Consider the following 9544-nt stretch of genomic DNA (forward strand, 5'->3'; position numbering starts at 1 on the left):
TGACAAACTTCAGGCAACCATCCCATTCAGGCATAGGGTGAACTGCTGAAGCCAACAGACAGGGTCAGTCCATGTAGAGACTTTCCCAGAACAATACACTCTGAGAGATTAGGTCTCTGTTTCAGTTGTAGGTCCTGCTGCTGTCTGCTTGTTGAGGTTTGCAGCTTGACTGGCACTTCCATCATGGAGTCTGTTGTGCTAAGCTCTGGGCCCTGTCACAAAGCTGGTTATCCTACTTGTCCCCTCCCATGCCAACATGTGGTGGGGAAAAGATTTAAAATGTCTTTTAGGAATTCTGAGGCATACACAGCAGAATTCTCTGTTCCAAGCCAGGTCTCCTTTGGTTGCTCTGGCCTGCCTGGACCTCACTATGTGAGCAGATGGCCTTGAACTCACAATGTGGTGTTCAGCCTCTGGTCCTGTGAGTGCTGGGATTAAAGGCTTCTCCACACTACATAGTTCCTAAGGGGTGGCTGTGTCCTGTAGCTCTCCTCCACACAGAAACCCACACAATCTCACACATAATGACACAACCCACAGATTGAAACTGACAATACAATGAAAAATAACACCCACCACACACCCAATCTGAAACTGGTTTACCCCCTCATCTACTTTGATGTATTAAGTTATGAGTGAGATTGAATGTCCAAGGTTAGCTTGGTAAAGTCATGTAAAAAGTAAGAAGTGAAACTGTTCAGTTCCCTCCGCACCTCAGTAGACACAGTCTCTTTGTGGAACAGCCCTGGCTGTGTGGAACTCACTATGTAGATTAGGGTGGCCTAGAACTCAGAGATCTGCCTGCCTCTGCCTTTAGAATGCTGGCATTAATGTCATACACTAGCAGGCCTGGCCAGAGAGTTTTTGTGTTTGTTTGTTTGCTTTGAATTTGGAGACAGGATTTGTCTGTGTAGCCTTGTCTGCCCTAGAGTCACTTTGTAGACCAGGCTGGCCTAAAACTCACAGTGATCTGCCTGCCTCTGCCTCCCTAGTGCTGAGAGTAAAGGCATGTGCCACCATGCCTGGCTCAAGCTTGATTTCAGAGAGATTGCTCTCTTAAGCCTTTCATGTGCTGGGAACAAAGTCTAGAATGTCTGGGCAAAACTATTTTCTTTTTCTAAATTATTTTCTTGAGAAACTTTCTTTTGTATTTGTTTGTTTGTTTTTTTTTTTTTTGAGACATCGTTACTCTGTGTAGACATGGCTGTCCTGGAATTCTCTCTGTGGACTAGGCTAGTTTCAGTGTCAGAGATCGGCCTGTTTCTGCCTCCCAGGGCTGGGATTAGAGGCATGTGACAACACCCCAGACTTCCTAAAAAAAAAAAAAACCCAACAAATTAATTTAATCACTTTTCAGCCTCATCCTTGCCCCTCCTTCTTGTCCTGTAAGTCCCACGTTTGTGCCCCTCTCCCATTTATTTCCAAGCTTATGGGATTAAGGAGTCCATCAAGGTGTCCCAACTCAAGTCTAGAAACTAAATATATCCTCTCCCACAGAGGCCTGAGAAGGCTGCACAGGTAGAAGATAGGGATGCAAAAGGAGGCAGCACAGAGACAGCCCCACTCCAATGGTTAGAGGACAGGAGTGTTGACCAAGCTGCCCACATGCTACATATGTGTAGGGCATCTATCTCTAGCCCATGTATGGTCTTTGGGTGGTGACTCAGTCTGTGTGAGGCCCCATGGGCCCAGATCCATTGACTCTGTCCTCTAGTGGTGTCCTTGATTCCTCTGGCTCCCCCTGTCCTTCCACCTCTTCTCTAAACTACAGAGCTAGGCCTAGGGTTTGGCCTTGGGTCTCTGCACCTGTTTCAGTGAGTTGCTAGAGGAAGCCTCTCAGAAGACACTTAGGCTCCTGTGGTCCAGCATAGTGACAGCTAGGCCTCTAATTGTGTCATTTCCACCCTGTAATCCTGCCATACCTTAAAACATGTGCACCAGGAAAGGTTTCCCACTCTGCCGCAGAGTAGAAGTGTGAAGAAAACAGAATTATTTCACATGGTTAAGTCTTCCAAGGAATATTTTATTTAGAGTGAACAATTGACTCAAGGTCAGTGCACACAGGCAACAACTGTATCCTGATGTTAAGAGCACAAAACAATGCAGGATAAGAATCACGTGAGCCCTTTCCATGAGTCCAGTGGTAACAAGTCACCCTGTGAACTGAAGTCAAAAGGGAATGCACATCCCAGTGCGTGGCTGCAACAGTTGAGTTTTGCCCCAAGTCCCATTCACATGAGGAGACTGAGCAGGGAAGAGCAATCCAGCAGGTCAAGAGAGGGCTGAGGAGAAGCTAAGAATCTACTTTTCATCTTCAGGTCTGGGATCCGTCTTCTCCCACTGTGGTATCTCTAAGTTGTCCTGGAGAGCACCTGGAACCCTTCAGAAGGACCAAGCCATGGGCAGGTCCTCATCCAGTCAAGGGAAAGCACAAGACACCCTGGCAGCTTAGCAAACCCAGTGGTTCCTTGGGTTGGGAGAAAAGGGACACTGACAACTTCTACAGAGAACCGCCAAGGCAAATGATGGCGCTCTAAAGGCTTTTGTTTTCACTTTTCTTTGTGTTCAGATGAAGCAGGAGATTTGAAACTGTGTCTTCTGTCTTTCAAAGGCAGATTGTAAGGTCTAAGGTGAGCTCTAGTGTCTCCACTCTTCCTGAAGTCCTTGTCTTCTCCCAGGCATAGGGTGCAGCACGGAGCCTTGGATGCACCTTGGTGAGGTTGCTGGGTGTCTGGAGGAGCTCTGTCAATCCCATAGGGCAGCCAGGTCAGCAAGGGTCCAAGGTGCTGTGTTGGGCCAGCAGTCCATGGTTTTCTAGAAGAGGCGCCTCTGGGCCTTGCAGGGAGGGCATGAAGGTCTCTGAGGTCTCTGAAGAGGCTGTGCTTGGGTCTCAGGAGGAGATGGAGGGAGAGGCTGCAGTGGAGAGCTGGGGAGAGGCCACAGCCTGTTGCTATGGAGGCTCCAGATGGAGGAGGGGGCATATATCAGTGCACTAGGAGAGGCTAAAGGAGGTCCCGGATCTGGGGCGTGGCCCGGATACAGAGGGCTAGACACCCCGAAATAGGAGAGAAGGATCCCGGGACCAGGCCAGCTGGAACATTCATCCATGGCATGAGGAATCCTCCTTGAGGGTCTTGGTGTGGGTTAGAGGTGTTTCCCAAGCACCCGCTGTGGGATCCAGATGCACTCAAGGGTCCTGGCTGGATGAGGAAGACATGGTGGTGGGGCATGTTCAGGGGGACGGGCCCCTGTGGTGGAGGAAAGAAACCTGGCTGTCCAGGATGGATGGAGGCCTGGAGGTCCTCTGGGATCAGCATGATGTTGTGTCCTTGGAACGAAGCTAGCAGGACCGTGATGGGCTGAGGCTGAAGCAGGAGGCCGAAGTTTTCCAGGTGTGGTTCAAAATTGTAACCAGAGGGCAGGAACACTCCACAGCTGGGCTCTTGGCCTGGGGGCCGCTCTGGGGCTTCCCGGACTGGCCGTGCCAGGGGCTGAGGGCGCGCGGGCTCCTGGAGGCGGGGGCGCTTGGCATGGCTGGGGCCTGGTCCCTGAGGTGCCACCCAGGACGCCCTGTCCTCCTCAGTGCATGGGCAGCGGGGCCACACTCTCTTCATGTTGGGGGTTCGGAGGGCCTGGAACAAGGCAAGATGGAGGCTATAGACTTGTGAGCTCTAGTTCTTCCTTCAGGGACAGCTGTAGTTTGCTTTCTGAAAGAGAATCTGTAGACTCTCTGAGAAGGAGAGATGTGTTCCAGGTGACGGCCTGATCTGGCGTCAGAGAGGACCTGACCTCTTTATATAAACCTGGCCTCCAAGACACTCCCTTCCGCCATGCAGCGGGGCAGGAGTATAGGGTGTGCCGCGGTGTGTGAATGTGAGTGTGATTGTGTGGTAAGTGTTGGGTGTTTTGATAATGGAGAGAAGAAATCTACCCTTGGATGTCCCTGTAGTTTGTCTTGCCTTTATTTTTGGCATCACACACAGAAGAGAACCTTTCATCCCACCCCTTACCACATTCTCATGACTTCTTTGGCCCTCCCCCACCCTGACAAGCTGTTTATGAGCAAAAGTCCATGGAAATGGAGATTCACAGAGTGAAACTTCAGGTGTTCCTTACTGGCAAGCTTACCGTATTATTCAGACTATAAGAAGTGCTTTTTCCTTTGAAAAGTGTGTGTGAGTGTGTGTGTGTGTATGGGGAGGGAGTGATTTTGGTGCCCCATGTGGTCAGAGGCTGGTTTTCTACTATAAAAACTGGGTGGGTCTATTTTTAATATGGGTCTTGTTTTTTGTTTTTTCTTTCTTCTTCTTTTTTTCTTTTTTTGTTTTTTGTTTTGATTTTGGAGACAGGGTTTCTCTGTGTTGCCTTGACTATTCTGAACCCGCTCTGGAAACCAGGCTACCCTCAAACTGTCAGTAATCCTCTTGGCTCTGCCTGGTGTTAGAGTTCTGGGATTAAAGACTTGTGCCACCTTGCCCTGTGGTCAGGTGTGTCATAAGGTGTGAACCATGGTAGATTTTAGAGATAGTAGGTAAAATTTTTTTATATTGCTTTATGTTGTATTTTTAAAATATTTTTCATATATATATATGTGAATATATATGTTTGTGTTTTTTGTTTTTGACACAGGGCCGCTCTAGAGTTTGTCTGCAGGCCAGGTTGGCCCTAACTCATTGCAATCTACCAACCTCTACCTCCCAGGTGCTGGGATTAAAGGGTTGTGTCAGCACACCTGGTTTGTTTTGGTTTGATTTTGTTTCTTTTTTTTAGACAGGATTTTTCTGTGTAGTTTTGTCAGTACTAGAGTCATTTTGCAGACGAGGCCGACCTGGAATTCACAGTGATATGCCTGACTCTGCCTCCCAAGAGCTGGGATTACAGGAATGTGCCACCACACCTGGCTGGGACTTGATTTTTTATGTAATCAAAAGAGTCTCCATTTTATTTCAAGGTTTTGGCAAGCATTTGGTTCTTAGGCCCATATTTGGTAATGGGGTTTGTGCCTGTGAGTGCAGTGCACTCTGAGGCCAGCAGAGGGCTTCGGATCTGCTGCAGCTGGGACAGCAGGAAGCTTTGGAAGAGCAGTACAGGCTCTGCAGGGCTCTGCTTTTCTCATGCCCTAATTACTTTATTTCTCATTAGTGATTGTATCTGCTCCTTTATATCACAGGCTCAGTGTGGTCCTGTGATAGAGATGTAGACCATGGAATGGTTCAATGAAGCTGTTGTGTGGTGTCCACCAGGGAAGCCTGCTGCTCCTCAGGGTGAAGCTGAAAGGCGTCTTTATAAGGTAGTCCTTGACTCTCCTGGGTCTCCAGGATCCCAGTCCAGCCTCCATCTTCTGTCAGATAGGGCTCTGAAGCACAGAAGCCATGTGTTGGGCTGACAAACTTCAGGCAACCATCCCATTCAGGCAGAGGGTGAACTGCTGAAGCCAACACGCAGGGTCAGTCCATGTAGACACTTTCCCAGAACAATAAACTCTGAGAGATTAGGTCTCTGTTTCAGTTGTAGGTCCTGCTGCTGTCTGCTTGTTGAGGTTTGCAGCTTGACTGGCACTTCCATCATGGAGTCTGTTGTGCTAAGCTCTGGGCCCTGTCACAAAGCTGGTTATCCTACTTGTCCCCTCCCATGCCAACATGTGGTGGGGAAAAGATTTAAAATGTCTTTTAGGAATTCTGAGGCATACACAGCAGAATTCTCTGTTCCAAGCCAGGTCTCCTTTGGTTGCTCTGGCCTGCCTGGACCTCACTATGTGAGCAGATGGCCTTGAACTCACAATGTGGTGTTCAGCCTCTGGTCCTGTGAGTGCTGGGATTAAAGGCTTCTCCACACTACATAGTTCCTAAGGGGTGGCTGTGTCCTGTAGCTCTCCTCCACACAGAAACCCACACAGTCTCACACACACTGACACAACACACAGATTGAAACAGGCAATACAATGGAAAATAATACCCACCACACACACAATCTGAAACTGGTTTACCCCTTATCTACTTTGATGTATAAATTGTATTAAGTTATGAGTAAGATTGAATGTCCAAGGTTAGCTTGGTAAAGTCATGTAAAAAGTAAGAAGTGAAACTGTTCAGTTCCCTCCGCACCTCAGTAGACACAGTGTCTTTGTGGAACAGCCCTGGCTGTGTGGAACTCACTATGTAGATTAGGGTGGCCTAGAACTCAGAGATCTGCCTGCCTCTGCCTTTAGAATGCTGGCATTAATGTCATACACTAGCAGGCCTGGCCAGAGAGTTTTTGTGTTTGTTTTTATTTTGTTTGTTTGCTTGGAATTTGGAGACAGGATTTGTCTGTGTAGCCTTGGCTGCCCTAGAGTCACTTTGTAGACCAGGCTGGCCTAAAACTCACAGTGATCTGCCTGCCTCCGCTTCCCTAGTGCTGAGAGTAAAGGCATGTGCCACCATGCCTGGCTCAAGCTTGATTTCAGAGAGATTGCTCTCTTAAGCCTTTCATGTGCTGGGCACAAAGTCTAGAATGTCTGGGCAAAACTATTTTCTTTTTCTAAATTATTTTCTTGAGAAACTTTCTCTTGTATTTGGTTTTGTTCTTTGAGGTATGGTTACTCTGTGTAGACCTGGCTGTCCTGGAATTCTCTCTGTGGACTAGGCTAGCTTCAGTCTCAGAGATCGGCCTGTTTCTGCCTCCCAGGGCTGGGATTAGAGGCATGTGACAACACCCCAGACTTCCTAATAAAAAAAAAACCCAACAAATTAATTTAATCACTTTTCAGCCTCATCCTTGCCCCTCCTTCCTGTCCTCTAAGTCCCACGTTTGTGCCCCTCCCCCATTTACTTCTGTGCTTATAGGATCAAGGAGTCCATCAGGTGTCCCAACTCAAGTCTAGTAACTAAATGTATCCTCTCCCACAGAGGCCTGAGAAGGCTGCCCAGGTAGAAGATAGGGATGGAAAGGCAGGCAGCACAGAGACAGCCCCTACTCCGATGGTTAGAGGACAGGAGTGTTGACCAAGCTGCCCACATGACACCTATGTGTAGGGCATCTATGTCTAGCCCATGTATGGTCTTTGGGTGGTGACTCAGCCTGTGTGAGGCCCCATGGGCCCAGATCCATTGACTCTGTCCTCTTGTGGTGTCCTTGATTCCTCTGGCTCCCCCTGTCCTTCCTCCCACCTCTCCTCTAAACTACAGAGCTTGGCCTAGGGTTTGGCCTTGGGTCTCTGCACCTGTTTCAGTGAGTTGCTGGAGGAAGCCTCTCAGAAGACACTTAGGCTCCTCTAGTCCAGCATAGTGACAGCTAGGCCTCTAATTGTGTCATTTCCACCCTGTGATCATGTCATACCTTAAAACATGTGCACCTGGAAAGGTTTCCCACTCTGCCGCAGAGGAGAAGTGTGAAGAAAACAGAATTATTTCACATGGTTAAGTCTTTCAAGGAATATTTTATTTAGAGTGAACAATAGACTCAAGGTCAGTGCACACGGGAAACAATTGGATCCTGATGTTAAGAGCACAAAATATTGTAGAATAAGAATCACATGAGCCCTTTCCATGAGTCCAGTGGTAACAAGTCACTCTGTGAACTAAAGTCACAAGGGAATGCACATCCCAGTGCGCGGGCTGCAACAGTTGAGTTCTGCACCAAGTCCCATTCACATGAGGAGACTGAGCAGGGAAGAGCAATAAAGCAGGGCAAGAGAGGGCTGAGGAGAAGCTAAGAATCTACTTTTATACCTTCAGTGGTGGGACTCATCTTCTCCCACTGTGGTATCTCTAAGTTCACCTGGAGAGCACCTGGAACCCTCCAGAAGGACCAAGCCATGGGCAGGTCCTCATCCAGTCATGGGAAAACACAAGAGACCCTGGCAGCTTAGCAAACCCAGTTGTTCCTTGGGTTTGGAGAAAAGGGACACAGACAACTTCTACAGGGAACCGCCAAAGCAAATGATGGCGCTCTAAAGTCTTTTGTTTTCACTTTTCTTTGTGTTCAGATGAAGCAGGAGATTTGTGTCTTCTGTCTTTCAAAGTCAGATTGTAAGGTCTAAGGTGAGCTCTAGTGTCTCCACTCTTCCTGAAGTCCTTGTCTTCTCCCAGGCATAGGGTGCAGCACGGAGCCTTGGATGCACCTTGGTGAGGTTGCTGGGTGTCTGGAGGAGCTCTGTCATTCCCATAGCGCAGCCAGGTCAGCAAGTGTCCAAGGTGCTGAGTTGGGCCAGCAGTCCATGGTTTTCTAGAAGAGGCGCCTCTGTGCCTTGCAGGGAGGGCGTGAAGGTCTCTGAGTGTCGTCAAGGGGCTGTGCTTGAGGCTCAGGAGGTGATGGAGGGAGAGGCTGCAGTGGAGAGCTGGGGAGAGGCCACAGCGTGCTGCTTTGGAGGCTCCAGATGGAGGAGGGAGCATATAGCAGTGCACTAGGAGAGGCTAAAGGAGGCCCCGGATCTGGGGCGTGGCCCGGATACAGAGGGCTATACACCCCGGAATAGGAGAGAAGGAGTCCCGGGACCAGGCCAGCTGGAACATTCATCCATGGCATGAGGAATCCTCCTTGAGGGTCTTGGTGTGGGTTAGAGGTGTTTCCCAAGCACCCTCTGTGGGATCCAGATGCACTCAAGGGTCCTGGCTGGATGAGGAAGACATGGTGGTGGGGAATGTTCAGGGGGACGGGCCCCTGTGGTGGAGGAAAGAAACCTGGCTGTCCAGGATGGATGGAGGCCTGGAGGTCCTCTGGGATCAGCATGATGTTGTGTCCTTGGAACGAAGCTAGCAGGACCGTGATGGGCTGAGGCTGAAGCAGGAGGCCGAAGTTTTTCAGGTGTGGTTCAAAATTGTAACCAGCAGGCAGGAACACTCCACAGCTGGGCTCTTGGCCTGGGGGCCGCTCTGGGGCTTCCCGGACTGGCCGTGCCAGGGGCTGAGGGCGTGCGGGATCCAGGAGACGGGGGCGCTTGGCATGGCTGGGGCCTGGTGCCTGAGGTGCCCCCCAGGACGCCTTGTCCTCCTCGGTGCATGGGCAGCGGGGCCACACTCTCTTCATGTTGGTGGTTCGGAGGGCCTGGAACAAGGCGTGGTGGAGGCTATAGACTTGTGAGCTCCAGTTCTTCCTTCAGGGACAGCTGTAGTTTGCCTTCTGCAAGACAATCTGTGGACTCTCTGAGGAGCAGTGATGTGTTCCAGGTGACGGCCTGATCTGGCGTCAGAGAGGACCGGAACTCTTTATATAAGCCTGGCCTCCAAGACACTCCCTTCCACCATGCAGCGGGGCAGGAGGATAGGGTGTGCCGCTGTGTGTGAATGTGAGTGTGATTGTGTCATAAAAGTGTTAGGTGTTTTGATAATGGAGAGAAGAAATCCTCCCTTGGATGTCCATGTAGTTTTTCTTGCCTTTATTTTTGGCATCACACACAGAAGAGAACCTTTCATCCCACCCCCTACCATATTCTCATGACTTCTTTGGCCCTCCCCCACCCTGACAAGCTGTTCATGAGCAAAAGTCCATGGAAATGGAGATTCACAGAGTGAAACTTCAGGTGTTCCTTATTGGCAAGCTTACCGTATTATCCAGACTATAAGAA

Source organism: Acomys minous (assembly GCF_964271855.1).
Source record: "Acomys minous genome assembly, chromosome: 13".
Lineage (NCBI taxonomy): Eukaryota > Metazoa > Chordata > Mammalia > Rodentia > Muridae > Acomys > Acomys minous.